The sequence below is a fragment of the Lepisosteus platostomus genome, chromosome 11 (assembly GCF_059453375.1).
Source record: "Lepisosteus platostomus isolate fLepPlt1 chromosome 11, fLepPlt1.hap1, whole genome shotgun sequence".
In the NCBI taxonomy this organism is placed as follows: domain Eukaryota; kingdom Metazoa; phylum Chordata; class Actinopteri; order Semionotiformes; family Lepisosteidae; genus Lepisosteus; species Lepisosteus platostomus.
This window is the reverse complement of record NC_142621.1, coordinates 25551054-25570404: the sequence shown is the minus strand read 5'-3', so window position 1 is coordinate 25570404 and position 19351 is coordinate 25551054. Positions and strand designations below refer to the sequence as shown.

At 38.5% G+C, this 19351-nt stretch overlaps 1 protein-coding gene and 1 long non-coding RNA gene across 3 annotated transcripts in view; one reads left to right on the top strand and one right to left on the bottom strand.

The window, feature by feature from the left end:
- LOC148652238 (uncharacterized) overlaps positions 1 to 15064 on the bottom strand; it is a 73193-nt gene extending 58129 nt beyond the window's left edge. Inside the window, exons 1-3 of one of the 2 annotated variants that reach the window (XR_015925048.1) lie at positions 14902 to 15064; positions 14648 to 14813; positions 13173 to 14027 (exon numbers count right to left, since the gene is read on the bottom strand). This is a non-coding gene — a long non-coding RNA (uncharacterized LOC148652238). Of the gene's footprint in view, positions 1 to 13172; positions 14028 to 14647; positions 14814 to 14901 lie in introns of those variants that run through there. The other variant, XR_015925047.1, reaches the window with a different exon arrangement.
- Positions 1 to 19351, top strand: part of LOC148652233 (acyl-CoA-binding domain-containing protein 6-like) — a 259679-nt gene that overhangs the window by 141147 nt on the left and 99181 nt on the right. The window lies entirely within an intron of this gene.

Sequence of the window (19351 nt, the reverse complement as noted above, 5' to 3'; positions counted from 1 at the left end):
TTAAATTAATAACCTAAACTAATACTTTTTGGATCCTCAGTGACCACAATGAGCATAGTATGTTGGCACCTCTTATATTGTGCGTCTACTCTAGGGTGGCTATGCCAAGATATGCTATAGAGGTGCCAAAGCACCAGATTCTGTTAGCGTTTGGTGCCTCCAATTCATGGTTATAGCACTGCATCTCCAAAGCCCATGGTTTATCTCCAGCCTTGGGCACCTGCCTGTGTGGCATTTATTCTGCGTGTTGTGGGTTTTAATTCCAAGTAACATCCTAATTTTATCTATGAATAAATACATGTTTTCTGTCTATTTTGGATGTTAATTGGATTGATCACTTTTTTATGCATGCCATGAGAATCCTAATGCTACAATAATTCTTTTCTCTTGGGTCAGTTCATATTTCACCTGACTCCACTGAAGAGGTGACTACTGATTCCAACTGGTTTCATGAAGTCCCTCTGATCAGTCAGCTGTCTGATGGGTAAATCCAACATGCTGCAGTTGTGGTATGTTAAGCATCAGTGTGAACATAAAGTTTTTATTTTAATCGTTTTAGTATGGTGATATGTAAATGTTTAAAGAGGAACTGTTTTCTATTTTGAGCTCACTTCACCAGCTGAGTTCATGAAATTGCTTTTTCTCTCTTTGCGAATGCATGAATCAGTCTGTTAACAGTACAGTACATGTGCACATTTTTGTGTTAGCTCATGTGCATTTTTCCAAATCCTAGATATAGTTTACCATAGACTGACTTTGTTGTAATGACTAGAACATTGACATTGAACACTGAACCTTCGCAAAAATAAACTGTTGTATTGTACTTATGTATAACTCTGATCATACTGCATTACAACAATAATATATTAGTCATATTAAAACAAATTTCTATCATAATAACAATTTGTTGTGGCACCGGTATAAAATGTGAAGTTTTGCTGAAGTATTGACAGTGGGAGAAATGTCTGGTCGTGTTTGAATGGATGTTATGTTTCAATCAACAACCACCAGAGGGCAGTAACAACTAAGTAACACTAAGTCATCAAATGTGTTGGAAACGCATTTTGGGCTTTGTCCTGAATGATGCAGCAGCAACATACAGTTGTATGCAAACGTTTGGGCACCTCTGGTCAAACTGCCTGTTTCGCAGAATCTTTAAATTCTCTAAGGTCTAATCTCTATGAAGTTAACAGGGTACAAACATAAACATGACATATTTCTGCACATTTCAATGCAGAATTACTATTTATTTTCTGAATTTAACTGTATTTGTTGTGTCAATTATGAAGTACCCAGTATGAAATTGGTTAGATACATTGCGCCTGACCAAGTAGTTGTTGTTGAAAACACAATGATGTAAAATTACCAGTGATCTTCCTTCACATAGGAACACGATTGTACCATACTTGCTAAAGTGTTATGGAACAGTTGCAGTTTGAAGTTAAAGATTTATCATTTCCAATGTCCTATTTTGTTGTGGTGATTTTTATTTTATAAGCCTCTCATATTAAAGTTAAAAACCTAAGCAAGTTTTAGACATCCAGTAGGTAAATTGAAAAAGTACGAACATAATCATTGAAGTAGAAAAACACTTCTATATATATATCATTGATGGAAAATATATATATATAATTTATCTGTATTCAACACTACAGTGTTGGTTCAGGCACATTGTGTAATATGTCGGCTGTTTTAACATTTCTTAAGCAGCTCCAACCATTACAGCTACACATCAAAGGGCAGGACCTGAGACAGGACCAACCGGTCAACTCATGCTACATATCAAAGCGCAAGACGAATACACATGAAGCTATGAAACAAAACAACTTCCTGAGATCATACTATATATAAGAGCTGGGAAACCCTTGCGGTTCGTCTGTCCTGCAGGGCAGACCCAACGCGCGTTGATGTCATTATTGAGCTCAATAAAACAACTGAATCCACAAAGACTGTGTCCTGCTCCTTGGTTGAAGGATTTCCCACAACATCATGGTTAGGAGGCCATCTTTTTTACACAGGAATGTGCTTTAAAATAGATTAATTGTTCTGCCACTAGAAAAGTTGCCTATATATTGTTAATTAGTCACCATTGTTTAATATTGCAAAATCTAGTTCGTATTTTGGCCATGTAGTAACAATGTCACACTAATTTTTATCATAATGTTTTTTAGTGAAAGAAAGGTGATTGAGAACAGTTTATATGGACAGGTAAGGTACACTGCTTGTCTGAATGTAATGGATGCATTTTATTTTTCCAGATAGCTCCTTGAGGTTAAAATGCACAGTGTCATAACTAAAGAACAAATGTAAAGAAATATGTTAATTTGTTCCTTCAGTACAGTAAATCCTGAAATGTAGTCCACCTAGCTGTTGCTTAGTGGTTCCTTCCCTGATATGTTCAGCTCAGCTCCCACTAGGATTTGATTGTGGCTGCCCTGGCGTCAGAGCCACATAGCCACTCCTCAGGGCAGAGATATTCCACTATGCCAAAGGTCTGCGCCTCTTTGCCAGAGAATATTAAACTGTCCAGGTTCCAAGGGGGTGACTTCACTTTCTACCATAGACTCGATGCCAAAAGAACCCTTTGACACTGCCTCCTCTGGAATGAAACAGGGGTCTGCACATTTAGTTATTTATAAATTAAGGGATCCACTTGCAAAATCTGCAATACTGACCATTCTATTTCTTTGGTTAGACTGGTATTCTGTTGTTCTTGCTTCATTTATATATTAGAAATACTGTACTGTATATATTTTTCTATACATAACAACAGTATATCTATAATAGATTTTTACTATACTGTATGGACAACAGTATATTTGTATTAGTTGCGTCTGTGCTGGCATTCAAAATTTGGTTGCAAATTTCTAAATGTTAACATGGGAAACAATGAACCCTGACAAGTAAGTAAAAGTAGGTCTTATATTGATAGGTGTACTGTATATTGAACATTTTTAGTGCTCTGTGGTTACTTTTGTACTATTGCTTTAAAACAGATAACAACGGAAGAGCTTAATGACACGGCGGAGAATATAGTGGCGTGGGTGGCAGCGTCCATTATCAGAGTGCTGCTCCCTATTCATCTCCCTTTACAATGAAGAGAGGAGCAGGAGCGTGTCTCACTGCTCCTTTGAGTCCCCGGTTTACTTCAGCAGTAGTGAGGAGACACTACAGGCCACCCTGAGTTCTCATTCTCTGCTTGGTACTGAGTCAGGGTCCACATGGCAGTCCCAGAGTAGGAGCAGTAGCTTCATGTCAACGAGATGCTGGATCTCCACTCCTTTCCCTTCACCCCTCTCGTCCTCGGGTAGTTCAGGAGAAGAAACAGGGAAAAATACACCCTGCAGATTAAAATCCAGAACACCCTCGAAGGAGATTGTGGTTGCTGATGGAGGAGAAGATGCTGGAAAGCCCCTCTCAGAACCTTTGAAGGACCTTTTTGGAATCGCTAAGTCTAGTATAATTACAAAAGCAGAACATATAGTACAGGATGTCTTTAGCAGAGCCCTCATTGAAGCACAGCTTCCTGCTCAGCTGATGGAACCCCAGTGTTGTGCGTTAGGTGTCTTGATTACCCGCTGCAGATCGAATAACCTTGCCACTGAACTTGTGGATGGTGTTCTTGAACGTGTCAACTCTGCTTTGTCAGCAAATAAGCAAAGAATTCCCACCCCAAAGACTGTGTGTGTTAATCTAGAAGCACAGACAGACTCTGTAGCCTCAGAGGTTGCCAGTGAGATTATACAAGTTGTCTCTGGAAGACTCCAGTCTTTTTTCACAAGCGCTGTTGAGTCAGGGTCAACCTGTAGACTCCTGGGTGGCCATGGTGGTGACCTACATGCCATAGGACAATCCCAGAGACTCCACTGAGAAGAATATGTTGAGGCGGAGTTAGCTGTTACGGCAACAAAAATAATCAGTACTGTCTTACAAGAAGTCAAGAGTGAATTCTGCAAAGCAAATACTGAAAATAAGATGAGTGACGTGAAGGAAACATCTTCAGGGGATAACCAATCAATGAGTGACTTTGTGTCAGCAATTCTGAAAAATTTAGAAACGATTTCACCCTCCTCCAGCTTATCTGTGGAGAAGAACTACCTTCTTCAGAGTCCTGATGCCCTGCAGAATGAGAGAGATGAGGCAAGAGTGACTAAGAAAAGAACAAATGGCAGTAGCCCCCCATCTTTCAAATTAAAGTCTCACTCCTCGGAATCAAGTGTGGGAATGAAAAGAGCAAACAGTGATATTGCTTTTGGGATCTCTAAAGCCAAAATCATTGAAATTGCTGAACAGATAGTATCTCAGATCGTTGAAAAAACAAAGTGGGATTTCACCCCTGTGGGTAACAATTTACATGAGAGTAACTCAAAAGAGTCATTATTGCTCCCAGAAGCTGCAGAAATCTCCATTTTGGAAAAAAGAAGTCCAAAATCTCAGATTCCCAACAATAGGGTCACTGTTATTGCCAAGGACATTGTAAATCCTGTTTTTGAAAATGTTTTGTTTGCACTGAATTGTATTGAAACAAATAAATATCTGCAAGAATCCAATAAAAATGTTGCTGCTGACTTCCGGTTAGAATGCGGACGGGAAAGGCAGCATAAATACGGATCGCCCGGCAACATTGTAAAAAAGCCCTGAAAAAGTGTTTTTTTTTCTACGTTACGTTTGAAAAAATAATAACTATGGCTGAAGGGGCTGTCAGGAGAAGCAGGAGAAAACTAACGACCATGGAAAATGTCGAAATTGCAATTTCGGACCATAATCGAAGTAGCTCAACGGACTCTGAACAAGATGGCGCAGACGCCAGTCTTCAGAAAATATTATACGAACTTAGAGACTTCAGATGGGATAATAAAGAGCAGCTTATGGATATTAAACAGGAGCTGAGCAAGGTTAATAAGAGACTGGATAAAGCAGAGGGACGGATCGAAGAAGTGGAAACAAGGGTCTTAACAACAGAAACTGCGATAAAGAAACTCTTGCAATGACAAATTACTTTAGAAACTAAATTAACAGACCAGCAAGGAAGATCGCGCAGAGAAAACATTCGGATTTACGGAATCCCCGAAGAATCGGAGGGTCGCTGCATGGTCACCTTCCTTGAAAATCTGCTAAGGGGGGAACTTGATTTACCGAAGGACGTGGAACTGGGAATTGAAAGGCCGCATAGAGCGTTAGCGCCGAGACCTAAAGGCCCTGACGCCAAACCGCGCTCCATTGTCGCCACGTTTTTAAGCTACAAGATAAAAGAGGAAGTGTTGTGTAAAGCTTGGCAAAAGAAAGAACTCTTCCACAATAACAAACGCTTTTATGGTGATAATGATTACCCCCCAACAGTACTAAAAAAACCTATGGAATATTCTGAAGTAAAAAAGGAGCTGAAATCGCCGAAAATAAAATTTCAGACTCCATTTCCAGCGAGGTTGCCGGTGTTTTACCAAGACGGCACCTGCCTATACCATTCAGCAGCATCAAGTGACTGTTTACTTGGCAGAAGGCTGGAAGACGGGGTGGTCCTGGGAAAGACCAATCCTCAAAACAGCAATATCAGGAGAAATTACAGAATTTCAGGAGAAGACCCCCCTCGCAAGATTGATGAAACTTGATACAGTGAGTTGGTCGTGATTTAATAGTTAAGGGTTTTTATTTTTTAAATAAGTTTCCTGCAATGTTTTAAGAGAATTTGTACATGTCGGGACAGATACTTGGTGATTACGACCAGAGTGACTTTTTATTTTTCTGGTTACACACCTTTTTTTTTCTCTTTATAATATAAGTTCGGATTTGCCACTGCCCCCTACTTAAAGGCCCTCCTCCAGAGGAGAAGGAGGATTTCCCTAATCGACTTCCCCCTTTTTTTTTTGTTTAAGAAAAAAAAGGAGAGAAGCCCACATAGGATTCGTTTGAAAAGAACCGCACAGTTGGAAGAAAGTACTCTGAAAGAGATGGAGATGGATACAGTTTTGTTTAAGATTGTTTGGTTAATGTTTTTGTTTATTGTGTTTTTTGATTGTGGTGCATTATTAGAAAAAAATGATAGGAAGAGGATGTTTAACAATATGAAACATATGTTGTATGGGAGAGATTTCGAAAGTTTTACCATTTACATAAAATATGTCCAAGCAAGACCTTAAAATAGTTACATTTAATGTTAATGGAGTACTTAACCCTCTTAAGAGGAGTAAAATTTTGTCTAAAATGAAGTAAGAAGGGGCTCATATTGCTTTTTTACAAGAAACACATTTGAGTGTATTGGAACATGAGAAATTAAGGAGAATGGGTTTCTCAAAAATCTATTTCTCCTCATATAAATCTGGCCATAGGAGAGGAGTGGCTTTACTGATATCTCAAAAGGTTCAATTTGAGTTGCTTACAGAAGTTAAAGATAAGGAGGGGAGATATGTATTAGTATTGGGAAAAATTGAAGGGGAATTACTAACATTACTTAATGTACAGTGCCTTGCGAAAGTATTCGGCCCCCTTGAACTTTTCAACCTTTTGCCACATTTCAGGCTTCAAACATAAAGATATAAATTTTTTATTTTATGTGAAGAATCACCAACAAGTGGGACACAATTGTGAAGTGGAACGAAATCTATTGGATTTTTGAAACTTTTTTAACTAATAAAAAAATGAAAAGTGGGGCGTGCAAAATTATTCGGCCCCTTTACTTTCAGTGCAGCAAACTCACTCCAGAAGTTCAGCGAGGACCTCTGAATGATCCAATGTTGTCCTAAATGACTGATGGTGATAAATAGAATCCACCTGTGTGTAATCAAGTCTCTGTATAAATGCACCTGCTCTGTGATAGTCTCAAGGTTCTGTTGAAAGCGCAGAGAGCATCATGAAGACCAAGGAACACACCAGGCAGGTCCGTAATACTGTTGTGGAGAAGTTTAAAGCCAGATTTGGATACAAAAAGATTTCCCAAGCTTCAAACATCCCAAGGAGCACTGTGCAAGCGATCATCTTGAAATGGAAGGAGTATCAGACCACTGCAAATCTACCAAGACCTGGCCGTCCCTCTAAACTTTCAGCTCAGACAAGGAGAAGACTGATCAGAGATGCAGCCAAGAGGCCCATGATCACTCTGGATGAACTGCAGAGAACTACAGCTGAGGTGGGAGAGTCTGTCCATAGGACAACAATCAGTCTTACACTGCACAAATCTGGCCTTTATGGAAGAGTGGCAAGAGGAAAGCCATTTCTCAAAGATATCCATAAAAAGTCTCGTCTAAAGTTTGCCACAAGCCACCTGGGAGACACCCCAAACATGTGGAAGAAGGTGCTCTGATCAGATGAAACCAAAATCGAACTTTTTGGCCACAATGCAAAACGATATGTTTGGCGTAAAGGCAACACAGCTCATCACCCTCAACACACCATCCCCACTGTCAAACATGGTGGTGGCAGCATCATGGTTTGGGCCTGCTTTTCTTCAGCAGGGACAGGGAAGATGGTTAAAATTGAGGGGAAGATGGATGCAGCCAAATACAGGACCATTCTGGATGAAAACCTGTTGGAGTCTGCAAAAGACCTGAAACTGGGACGGAGATTTATCTTCCAACAAGACAATGATCCCAAACATACAGCAAAATCTACAAAGGAATGGTTCACAAATAAACGTATCCAGGTGTTTGAATGGCCAAGTCAAAGTCCAGACCTGAATCCAATCGAGAATCTGTGGAAAGAGCTGAAAACTGCTGTTCACAAACGCTCTCCATCCAACCTCACTGAGCTCGAGCTGTTTTGCAAGGAAGAATGGGCAAGAATTTCAGTCTCTCGATGTGCAAAACTGATAGAGACATACCCCAAGCGACTTGCAGCTGTAATTGCAGCAAAAGGTGGCTCTACAAAGTATTAACGCAAGGGGGCCGAATAATTTTGCACGCCCCACTTTTCATTTTTTTATTAGTTAAAAAAGTTTCAAAAATCCAATAGATTTCGTTCCACTTCACAATTGTGTCCCACTTGTTGGTGATTCTTCACATAAAATAAAAAATTTATATCTTTATGTTTGAAGCCTGAAATGTGGCAAGGTTGAAAAGTTCAAGGGGGCCGAATACTTTCGCAAGGCACTGTATATGCTCCACCTGGTAGTGATTTTAATTTTTATTAAAAAATGGTCGATTTGATGGTTAATGCACAAGGAATACTGATTTGTGGGGGTGATTGGAATGTGTGTCTTAACCCCAGGCTTGATTCTACAAATATATCTTCTCAGAGAGATTAGTCACTGTATAAAAAGATTAATGTACTGATGGGGGAAATGGGAATAATACATCTTTGGAGAGATTTCTATCCAAGTGGGTGGGAGTACACTCACTATTCCTTCCCTCATTTGGAATATTCAAGGATTGATTATTTTTTTATACACAAGAGAGATAGACATAGGATCCAAGATTGTGATATTGGTAGAAGTAATTTTTCAGACCATGCTCCTATGTCATTGTCCATACGATTAAGTAATAATCGGGAAAATACAACATGGAGGATGAACTCAAGTCTGTTGAACAATCCACAATGTAAAGAACAGATAAAACAAGAAATAAAACGATTTTTGGAGGAGAATGATAATGGGGAAGTGAGACCAGAGATGATATGGGATACATTAAAGGCAGTTTTAAGGGGGAAAATTATTGCTTTGAGCAGTCATAAGAAGAAGGTAAAGCAACTACAATTATCTAAACTGACTATAAAGTTAAAAGAGTTGGAGAAAAAACATCAAGAAAAACAGGATTCACAAATCTTGAAAGAAATAAAGAAGCTTAGAAACAAAATAGATGTCTTACATACACAGGAAATTGAAAAAAATATTAATTTACTAGACAAAAATATTATGAATCAGCGTCAAAATCCCTAAAGCTGTTGGAAAAATAATTAAAAAAACAACAGACCGATAATACAATATATAAAATAAGGGACCAGAACTGTAATGGTGTATTATATAAATGGGAAGAAATTCAAAACACTTTAACACATTTTTACAGAAAATTATATACACAACCCCATTCAGAAAGTGAAGAAAAGATGGATACTTTTCTGGAATCTCTCAGTTTACCAACTCTTACGGAAGATCCAAATAATATATTAAAAACGACTATAACACGAGAAGAACTGAATTCAGTGATTACGAGCCTCAGAGCTAATAAATCACCTGGAACTCATGGTTTTAATTCAGAATGGTATAAAACCTTCCGAGCTGAATTGATATCAAATCTTCTTTCTGCTTGTAATTCGGTATTAATTGATGGGAAAATGCCCCCATCATGGAGAGTGGCTATCATCTCAGTTATCCCTAAGGAGGGGAAAGATAGATTGGATTGTGGATCGTTCAGACCAATCTCAGTCCTTAATGTGGATTATAAAATGTATACAGCAATACTGGCTAAAAGAATTGAAAAGATTCTCCCTCATTTGATACACTATGATCAAACAGGGTTTATTCAAAATAGACAAACCCATGATAACATTCGACGCACATTGCATATCATGAACCATATTCAGCAACATAATTTAGAAGCTTCTTTGATGAGCCTAGATGCTGAGAAAGCTTTTGACTCTGTTAGTTGGAAATACCTTTATAGGGTTTTAGGTAGGTTTGGGTTTTGTGAAAATATTATTAAAGGTATTCAAACTTTATATGATAGACCAACAGCACGAATTAAAATAAATGGTTATTTATCTGATAGAATAACTTTAGAAAGAGGGACTAGACAAGGCTGCCCTTTATCTTCATTGCTTTTTGCTCTATATATAGAGCCACAAGCCCAGTGGATACGACAAAATAACAAAATAAAAGGTATAACTACACAAGGTAATGAGCAAAAATATAGCACTGTACGCAGATGAAGTTTTATTATATCTGGAGGATCCCACTAGTTCATTTCTAGAAGTAATGAAACTCTTAGATAGCTTTGGCTTGCTGGCAGGCTATAAGTTAAATGTTCAAAAAACACAAATTCTAACTTTTAATTACAACCCTCCTGATTTATTAAAAGGCAAATACCACCTTAAGTGGGACCCAAAGTTCAATGAGATATTTAGGAGTCTATTTACCAAAAGATATTTCGGTATTATAGTTGAATCTGTAAAAATGAGTCTACTGCCTCGGTTACTCTTTCTATTTCAAGCTCTCCCTGTAAAACTCTCTACAAAACAATTTTCAGAATGGGATAAGATGATTTCTAGGTTTATTTGGGAGGGGAGAAAATCTAGAATTAGTTTCAAAACATTGCAAATTTCAAAAGATAAAGGGAGTATGGCTTTACCATATTTAAAAGATTATTATTATGCATCTCAGGTTAAACCTCTCATTAATTCCTGTAATCCAGAATATCAAGCCAAATGGAAAGATATTGAATTGTCCCTTGTAAATAGCCCCCCAATTCAGGCACTATTAGGTAATAGAAATTTAGACAAAATTACTGAAAAAATATTCAATCCATGGATAAAGTTTCAATTAAGGACATGGAATATGATCACAAAAGAGTATAATTTAGGTGAGGCAATAAAGATACTCAGATGGTGCACCTATGATACGGAGTTTAAACCAAATAAATTGGATAATAGATTTAAATTTTGGATTACAAAAGGAATAACTGCATTTTGTAATATAATGGATAAGAATCAGCTACAAAGTTTTCAGTTTATAGCCATTATTTTTATAAGGAGATTATAAGGGGTGATTTAGATATTGTTAATGATGGAGTAGTGAAAATAGTTATAGAAGCCTACAAATCAGAATTAGGCAAAGGTATTAAATCTGGATTATATAAAAGTTTTATGGAAAAGAAATCATATTCTACAGAGAATATAAAAGATAAATGGGTGAAAGAAAGTGAAGTTAGAATGTCGAATGAAGAGTGGCTTAAAATTTGTGATGTACTAACTCGCATTTATGGAGAGAGTTTTGCTGGAAAAACATTGTTCGATTTTTCATTACTCCAGGTCAGAAGGCGCACCATACTGAGGAAAACGCTAAGTGTTGGAGACAGTGCGGAAACCAAGGTAATCATTGGCATATATTCTGGAACTGCCCTAAAATAAGGCTTTTCTGGAATGAATTACATGAGGCCCTGGAAACTATATTTGAAAGGAATGTACCCTTTACATTTGAGGCTTTATATTTTGGTAAACTGGATTTTGATTGGAGGGGAACGGATGAATATTTGTTTGGAGTCCTTATATCAGCAGGGAAGAAAGCTATAACAAGAAAGTGGCTTCTCACAGATCTACCAATGAATGATTGGATTGAATTAATAAAAGAAATATATCTAATGGAAAAAATAACATTTTCTCTAAAATTACAAATGAAAAAAATGGTCAAATATTGGTTTAGATGGGTTCAGTACATTAAACCTTTAAGGTCAGATTTTGTTGAGATACAGAATAACTGAAATGTAATAAGATACATTTATATAGTCTACTTCCTTTTCATATTCATAAATGTATACATCTTCCTTCTTTTGAATGTATATAGTTTTGTTAAAAAGTTATGTAACTGTAAAAATTAGGGGAACAAACAGGAATTTGTGCCTGCAATGTAAGGCTGAATAATGGACTTTCATATATAAAATGGTTTGGTTTTGTTCTCTAAAAATAAAAAAAATTAAAAAAAATGTTGCTGCTGCTCCTCAAACTTCTAGAGGCAGCACAGAAACAGGATCCATTGATCATACCTTTGACTTTAGTTCAGTTGCAAAAGGCATTGGAAGGACTATATTTTGAAAGCTCAAATCTTTACTCACCCAGACTAAAGAAGATGTATCTAGTTCCAGTTCTCCTGCTCAAAGCAATGCAAAGAGCTCAAGTGTCAGCTCTTCACCAACAAATTCAGTGTTTTCTGATTCTGTGTCAGATATTTCAGATTTGTGCACCTATACAGTAGAAACTGCTGGGGCCATTTGTGAAGCAATGAAAAAAAGAGTTAGACCAGGAGATTTATTGCACAACAGTGGCAAAGAAGGCTTCAGATGAAAGCCTTCTGGCTAGAGAGGTTGTTACTTCAGTTTTGGAGTACCTTGAAGAGCAATATATTTTAGACACCATTAAAAGCCCTTCACCATATCCTAAAGACTGGGAGAGAGATGCTTCTACATTTATAAGAGAGGAGAATATTCCAGATCAATCAAAATCCCAGATATCTCCTGTTGAAGAAATCATATTATCTGATATTGATAAGGCAACAGGACAAGTCCCTAATCAAATTACAATGGAGATTTGTAGATATCCTCCAAAGGTGGTATTATCTGAAAACATTTCTTCAAAACAGCAAATTGGGCAAATGGACATGAACTTGGTTGAGGACAATTTATGTGTTTCCTCTTCTGGACAGAGCATCATATCAGATGCAGAAAGTGAAGGGTCAGAGAAGATGCTGAGGACCTCCAGCTCTGTATTCCATAGTACAGCAACAAGGATAATAAGTGAAATGATTGAAAAAGCAGCTGCAAAATGTATATCTTCTGGACTTTCCCATCTCCCAGATCAACCAAACAGTACAGCTGATGATGTATGTAAAACACCGGATGCAACAAAACATGATCAAGAAGCAATGTCCTCACACTCTTCTTCTCATGTGCAAACCACTGAACTGGCTTCAGATATTGTTGTTGATGTTTAAGAAAGACTACATTACGCTACATGCATTTTGAAGATATCTTTCTCAACAGACTACAAAGTTAAATGAGAAAGTTGTGATACAGCCCTGTTACCAGGAACATCAGAAATTAAAACTAATACTAGAACAGCTGAGCACCTTAGGACAATGACTGAGGAACTCTTCAAAACTGTGAAGAACAAACTGAAACACTTTTGGAATCAGAAGAGCCTGTCTTTGTTCAAAGCAAGGAAAGTTTTATCTGCTAAAGAGCAGAGATCAGCAGATTCACTTGAGATGTTTCCTCCTTCAGTCCAGGTTTCACACCTGAGCTTTAGTGAACCACACTTGACTAAGAAAAGCATGTCAGTAACAAACTCGCCAGATTATGAAACAATGCACCTCTCTGGTGAACAATATGGGAAAGACAGGATGTCTAGTGGAGAAGACACTGTCCATAAAGAGTACACTAAAAGTAACCGTAAAGAATATTCTGTTCAAATGTGCCTGGGATGTTGATTGATTCTTATACAGATGACACAGAAGTCATGACTCGGGACGCTCCCTATAGAGTCCTGACTGATGCTTCATCAAAGCTTCAGGATCAACCTACACTACAGCAGAACAAGAAAATCAATTGACATGTAAAAGCAATTAAGTTCCCCGGTCCCATGTTTGGTGTGCTGCTGGTCTCGTCAATGAGAATATAGCATTTCAAACCCATTCCAATAATGTTAATTTGAACATTGAAAACCTTTCAGCTGAAGAGGCGCCCTGTGCATCTCAAGTACAAGGAGCCACAGCAAAGCATAATCTCTCCCCACTGCAGACAAGGGTTTCAGAAGAGCCTAAGGACCAAGTCATGACCTCCACAGAAAGTTCTACAATGAGTCCTATTGAAAGGAAAGTGGAACAACTTGTCTCGAGTGGATCTCTGCGTGTATTTTCAGAAGAACTTGTCAAAAATGTTTTCCATTTAATTTTGAAATCAGGAATTACAGTACAATTGGGCACAGCTCACAAATCTAATTCAGATCCAACTTTAAAGAGCTGTCTAGTAGTTCAGGATTTATCCCATCCAAAGTCCTCAGAGCTTTCTATGCAGTTGTTGTATTCATTTACTGAGAAATCAGTGAAAAGGCTGTTGAAGCAGTGCCTCAGTTTTCCCGATTCTCCAATGTTTGACACAAATGAGAAGGATGTTTCACTTTTTCAAGACTGTGATACAAATACGGAATTGAAGTCTCCCAAAAGATTTCAGAGAAAATGTCTCTGACTGCCAAGGATCACAGACCACAGAAAAGTACTGAACCATCAGTGCCCAGTTCACAGATGTACCATGATGCAATTAATCAGCTTTCCAGCTTGCTTGTAAAGTCTGTCATGGATGTTTTGTCTGCTGCGTGTGATTTATCAACGAAGCCTGAAGACAGTGAAAATCAAGTTATGAAGGAAATCAAATCAAATCATTTAATAGTCTATAAACATTTTAGTTGCTATGAAGTACAAGTTAAAAAATGTAGTGACTGTATATAAATATACAGTACCTTGATTTTCTATCTGTTGTATCTTTAAAAAGTTTTTGATGTATGTAGACCAAGATAGTGTAGGCCATGACTATGAATGAGAGAATGAGTGAATAAAGCCATATATTCAGTAGCCATACAGATGCAGCCATTCAAAGTGCGCGGCACAGACACGTACCGGAGGTAATTGGCTACGGCGTTGCACATCGATGACGCAAAAAAACATCATCAGTACTTGATTGGTTGACCGAAAGGGGCACTCGTGGTCCGTTGGTCGGTCGTAGAAAGATTTACAGTAAATGTCTTTACTGTGCCCGTTTTAGCATCCGTGTCACACCTGAAGAAGGCTCCACGGCCGAAACGTTGTGTTCTCTTTCTTCTTTTTTTCAGCATGGAATAAACCTATTACTTGTTCCTTTGCAGATACAATTCTATTGTTTGTTGTGCTGTCTATGATGTTTTTTTCCCCCCCATTTTCTGTGCCCTTCTGTCTTGTACATTATAAAATGTTACTTACCTTTGCTGTGTCCAAAAGATGAAGGAGCAGGTTTAAATGACTTTGGAGGTTGATCGTTGTATAGAAGATACCCAATGTCCACAGTCTTTTAGGAAGGAATATAAAAAATCCCAAAACAAAGTTTGTATTTGTATTGCACAAAAGGCTTTTGAATTATAAGAGAAACCTGTGAAAATAAACAAATCGAAAAGACAATGTATATCCTGACCTCACTTTCTGGGAGATGACACAAATAATAAATAAAGGTTTCTTACCTTTTAATGAATGTAGGACAAAAAAGGCTGCAAAGTCTGCCCCACTGCACTCTTGGAGTCATTCACCAATTTCTTCCCATATACCCAGCCATTGGTATGGTCATCCATGTAGAGGTATCGCAGACCTCTTCCTTCATCGTGGTCTGGCAGCTTATACAGAAGAAACCTGTATGATAAAAACAGAGCCACACCGGTATTATATGTGTATAGAACTGTTTAGTTCACAAAAAAAAGAGAAAATTGTCATGTTGTGGAAGTTTGTGTGTTTTCTTTTATTTGTATGAGAGAGAGGTTAAAGAGAAAAAAGTTTTGGTTTACACCAAAAACACATAAAAGAGTATTACATCCTGTATACTGCTCTAGAACTGTGACACTGTACAATGTGTCCTGGGTGTTGGACAGTGTTAACTGTTGAGATCACTAGAAAATAAAAAGGGCACTTAAACAATACTAGTGTCTGTTGCCAGTCTGTGGGTGCACTGGTGCTTCTGGGAGATGAACAGAACCTGTGGCAAGAGAAGAAGGGTCAAGCAGCCTTGATCATTTCTAGGTGATGTAGTGGCCTACAAAGCAAAAATAGCTCTTGTTTTTAGGGGTCGTCCATGTTTGACATGAGCATTGTGGCACAACTGGAATAATCTTATGCGATTAGAGCTCATTTTCTGCATTTTAAACCAGCAGAGCTCTGTAGAACTGAACTGCAGCAGTTGACAAAGAGTCAACAGTTGACTAAAAGAAGCGAGGCAAGGCAAGCATCTCACAAACATTACTCTCCTCAAGAATACATTCTAGTGAATCGTTTCAAAACGAACTATTGAAAGGAAAAAAAACTTTCAAATCCAATAGTAATTTCTTTATGACAAAAAAAAATCATAGACACTGTACCCTGGAATTACAGATGCAGCCATTCAAAGTGCGCGGCACAGGCACGTACCAGGGGTAATTGGCTACGTCATCACGCATCGTGATGCGAGATGATGCAAAATACCGCGGTGCGTGATTGGTTGACCGACTGGGGCAATCGTGGTGCTTTGATCGGTCGTAGAAAGATTTAAATGTCTTTACTGTGCCCGTTTAAGTATTGAATATTTATATAGAATTTTACCACTGAAGGGAAATCTTAGTAGCTGAGCATAAAAAGAATAGAAGCATACTGTAACGTGTGTGAAGGCCATAAATGATATTAATTTTGGAACATAAACATACAGTATATGGCTGGTCTCGGTACTAAAAAATACACACCAGTATTTTATTTCTCCCTAAACATTTTAAGCTTCGAAGTCTTTAACTAACGTGATACCGGAGTCAACAAGCATACTTTTAGAATTTGATTAAAAGGGAATATAATATGGAATTGCGTATCTAAAGAAATTAATAACGATATCATTATATTCATGTACCGCAACACAAGAATAGTACACGCTGTACATTGTCTGTTGATAATATTTCTGTAGTGCTTTTTCAGCACTCTGCATATGACCTTGCCGGTGGCGCTGTGGGTTAGGTTCCTGACTCCCACTCTGATCGAATTTAAGTAATTTTAATAACAATGAATAGTCACCTATGCGTTACAATATAAACATTTGTTTTGATTTAAATCGCAAACGCGGGTTTAAATATATGTGTTTTTTGATTCACAATCAGACAAATGCAACATAAATTGATATCTTTGTCATCTAAGTATCTTAATAAACTTTCAGCATAGCTTTCTCCCCGTTTAGATTTATTTTTCTTGGGATCTTGGGATCAAACGTGGAAAGATTAGATTGTAATCGTATTTATTTTTTAAATGCATTTTAGAAAAGTGTAATCTATACTAAAAAGCTGTACACCACCTGCTATAAAGATACATATTGTAATACTTTCGGGCTCGGATAGGACGGACACAAGAACTCAGACTTGTGGAGTTAAATCTCAACAAAACAACAACAAATCTCAATATTTTGTACGAATTATTTGTAATACAAACCAAAAACTCTCTCAAATTCCTCCAATTAGCATAGCTTATGCAAAACCAAACCCTGCTACTGCAGATATACCCGACTTTGATAAAAGAGGAGGAGTGTCTTTGCTGAGTCAGATAGCTGTGGACCTCTTTGACAGTGTGTTGCAGGACTTGTCCGAAAACCAGGAGATAACAGTTGTGAAACAGGATAATGATGTGTTTCATGAACCACACAAGATTCAGCAGGTTGCCAGCTCTGTTCACAATGAATTGCTGTGTCAAACTGGATCCCAACAGGTTCTACAGAAAGTTGTAGCCACCAGAAATGAGACAGTGGTCAAAACCATAATCAGTTCTATGGTGACCAACATTTCCAAGCTGACACATTCAGCTTCCCGATGTTCATCCCTTTCACCAGAGACCAGTATTAGCAGAGAAGCAAGTGAGATCATTGATGAGGTGATGGGTGATATTAAAATAACTAGTGAGCACAGCAAAGAGGCAACACCCAGTGCTCTGTCTTCTGAAGTTTCTCTTGTTTCTTCTGAAATAGTACATGGAGTCACAGATAATCTGCTAAAGAACATCCAGCTAAACTGTTCCAGCCCTGAGTCCAGTACTCCTCAAGCTGCCATTGATATGGAAACCCGGAGCACTGAGCAGCTCATGTGCACCAACATGGACCAGTTAGAACCTTCACCTGTTATTGGTCGAACAGTCAGAAGTAAAAAAACGACAGTCTTCTATGACAAAGTCTCCAAAAGGCTTTTCTCCAACACTCCCAAGTGGTTTTGAAAACAGTTTCCAGCCAGAAGACACTATGGATAAGCCCTGCTCATCAGCTGTTGGTGTGACACCTTGTTAGCTTCTGGGACCCGAGAGAAGCCTGGAGATTATATGATTATATGTCAGCCGTCCCCTGTTCTTCTATATCTCTAGCTTGACTGCGTCCGGCTGCTCGGCTTTTGTTTGTAAAGTTTGAACGAGCGCCCCGTTCACTGTTTCTTGTGAAGTAAACATGACTCTCTCTGGCTTTGTCACTGTGGTCAGAAAGCATTTCTTGATTCTGCTTGAGCAGCTTCATGAATTGTAAGCGACTGTAAGAGCTCTTTCTAAAGTCAGCCCTCCTACAACAATTTATCACGCAGTCTCTTATGTGCACATTTTCCCACAAGTTGATCTCTTAACATGTCAGCTTCCAATACTCCCAAGTCACACGATTTAGCCAGTTCTCTTAGTGAATTCACAAAAGCATCAACAGATTCGTCCTGAGACGAATTCCTGCATTTATGCCCTTCCAAAACCACATTTCTCCACGGTGTAAAGTAAGCGTCTAAGGCAGCTAGTCTGTTCATATGTACCTTTTTCTCCAGCGAGGTTGGCGAAAATCCGCTGCAGGGGCGCCCCGATGCAGTGCAGTAATGCAGCCCGTCTCAGGCATCCGGAGCTTCTGTAGATCCACTGGCTATTTCAAAACATCTGTACGACTTCATCCATGTCTTGTATTCCGTATACAAATCCGGAGCTCCGAGGTTCAGTGGAAGCGGTGGAGAAAGCTGGGCATAAGCAAAACTTCTCGGCGCGGCGGCCGTATCTTCCATGGCGCAAGCTTAACGAACAGTCCGAAAATTCAAAAGTTCGTTTCAACCAGCACGAGAACTAAAATCTGCAGTGTTCTGCTCGCTTTGAGTTCGCCAAGCACTCATCTCTCGTCGCAATAAATGTTGTGTATCTTAATAAAGAGTCGTTCTTATATTATTTTAACTATTTTATTAACTACACAGATCACTCCCTTACACCATATATTCCCGCCTTCTACTCTCCCGTTCCGTTGTCTCGCGATGTCTACTCACTATACTCAGCTACCATATTCAGATATTGTGAAACAAATTTTAACTAAGCTGCTCTTAAGAATTCATCCTATTTCTCCAAAGGGGGGAGGAGAAACAAGAACAGATTATGGAAAGTTTATCTTGTTGGGAGCTTAGGGAATTTGCTGTGGGCATTATTGACAATGTGCCGAAGAAACTATTTACAGCCCCAGATACCTCAGAATGTAATCCAACAATGGGAAGCAATATCCAATGTGAGCTGGTTTCTGTCAAACAAGTGGCCAGCTGTATTTACAGAGAACTGCTGCAGAGTGCTGGTTCCAAAGACAACTTACAGCAAGCAGTAGCAGCCAAGAGTGAGAACCTGGCCAAAAAGATAGTTAATTCTCTTGGGAGAGAAATTATGAAGTTCCAACATTCAGATATCGAGTCTTCAGATGCTCCTCAAGCTGACAATGATATGGAAACCCGGAGCACCGAGCAGCTCATGTGCACCAAAATGGACCAGTTAGAACATTCACCTGTTATTGGTCGAACAGATGCAGTGAAAGCTATCTCTCCCAGTCTTCAGGATATGGTGAAGGGCTTTTAATGGTGTCTAAAATATATTGCTCTTCAAGGTACTCCAAAACTGAAGTAACAACCTCTCTAGCCAGAAGGCTTTCATCTGAAG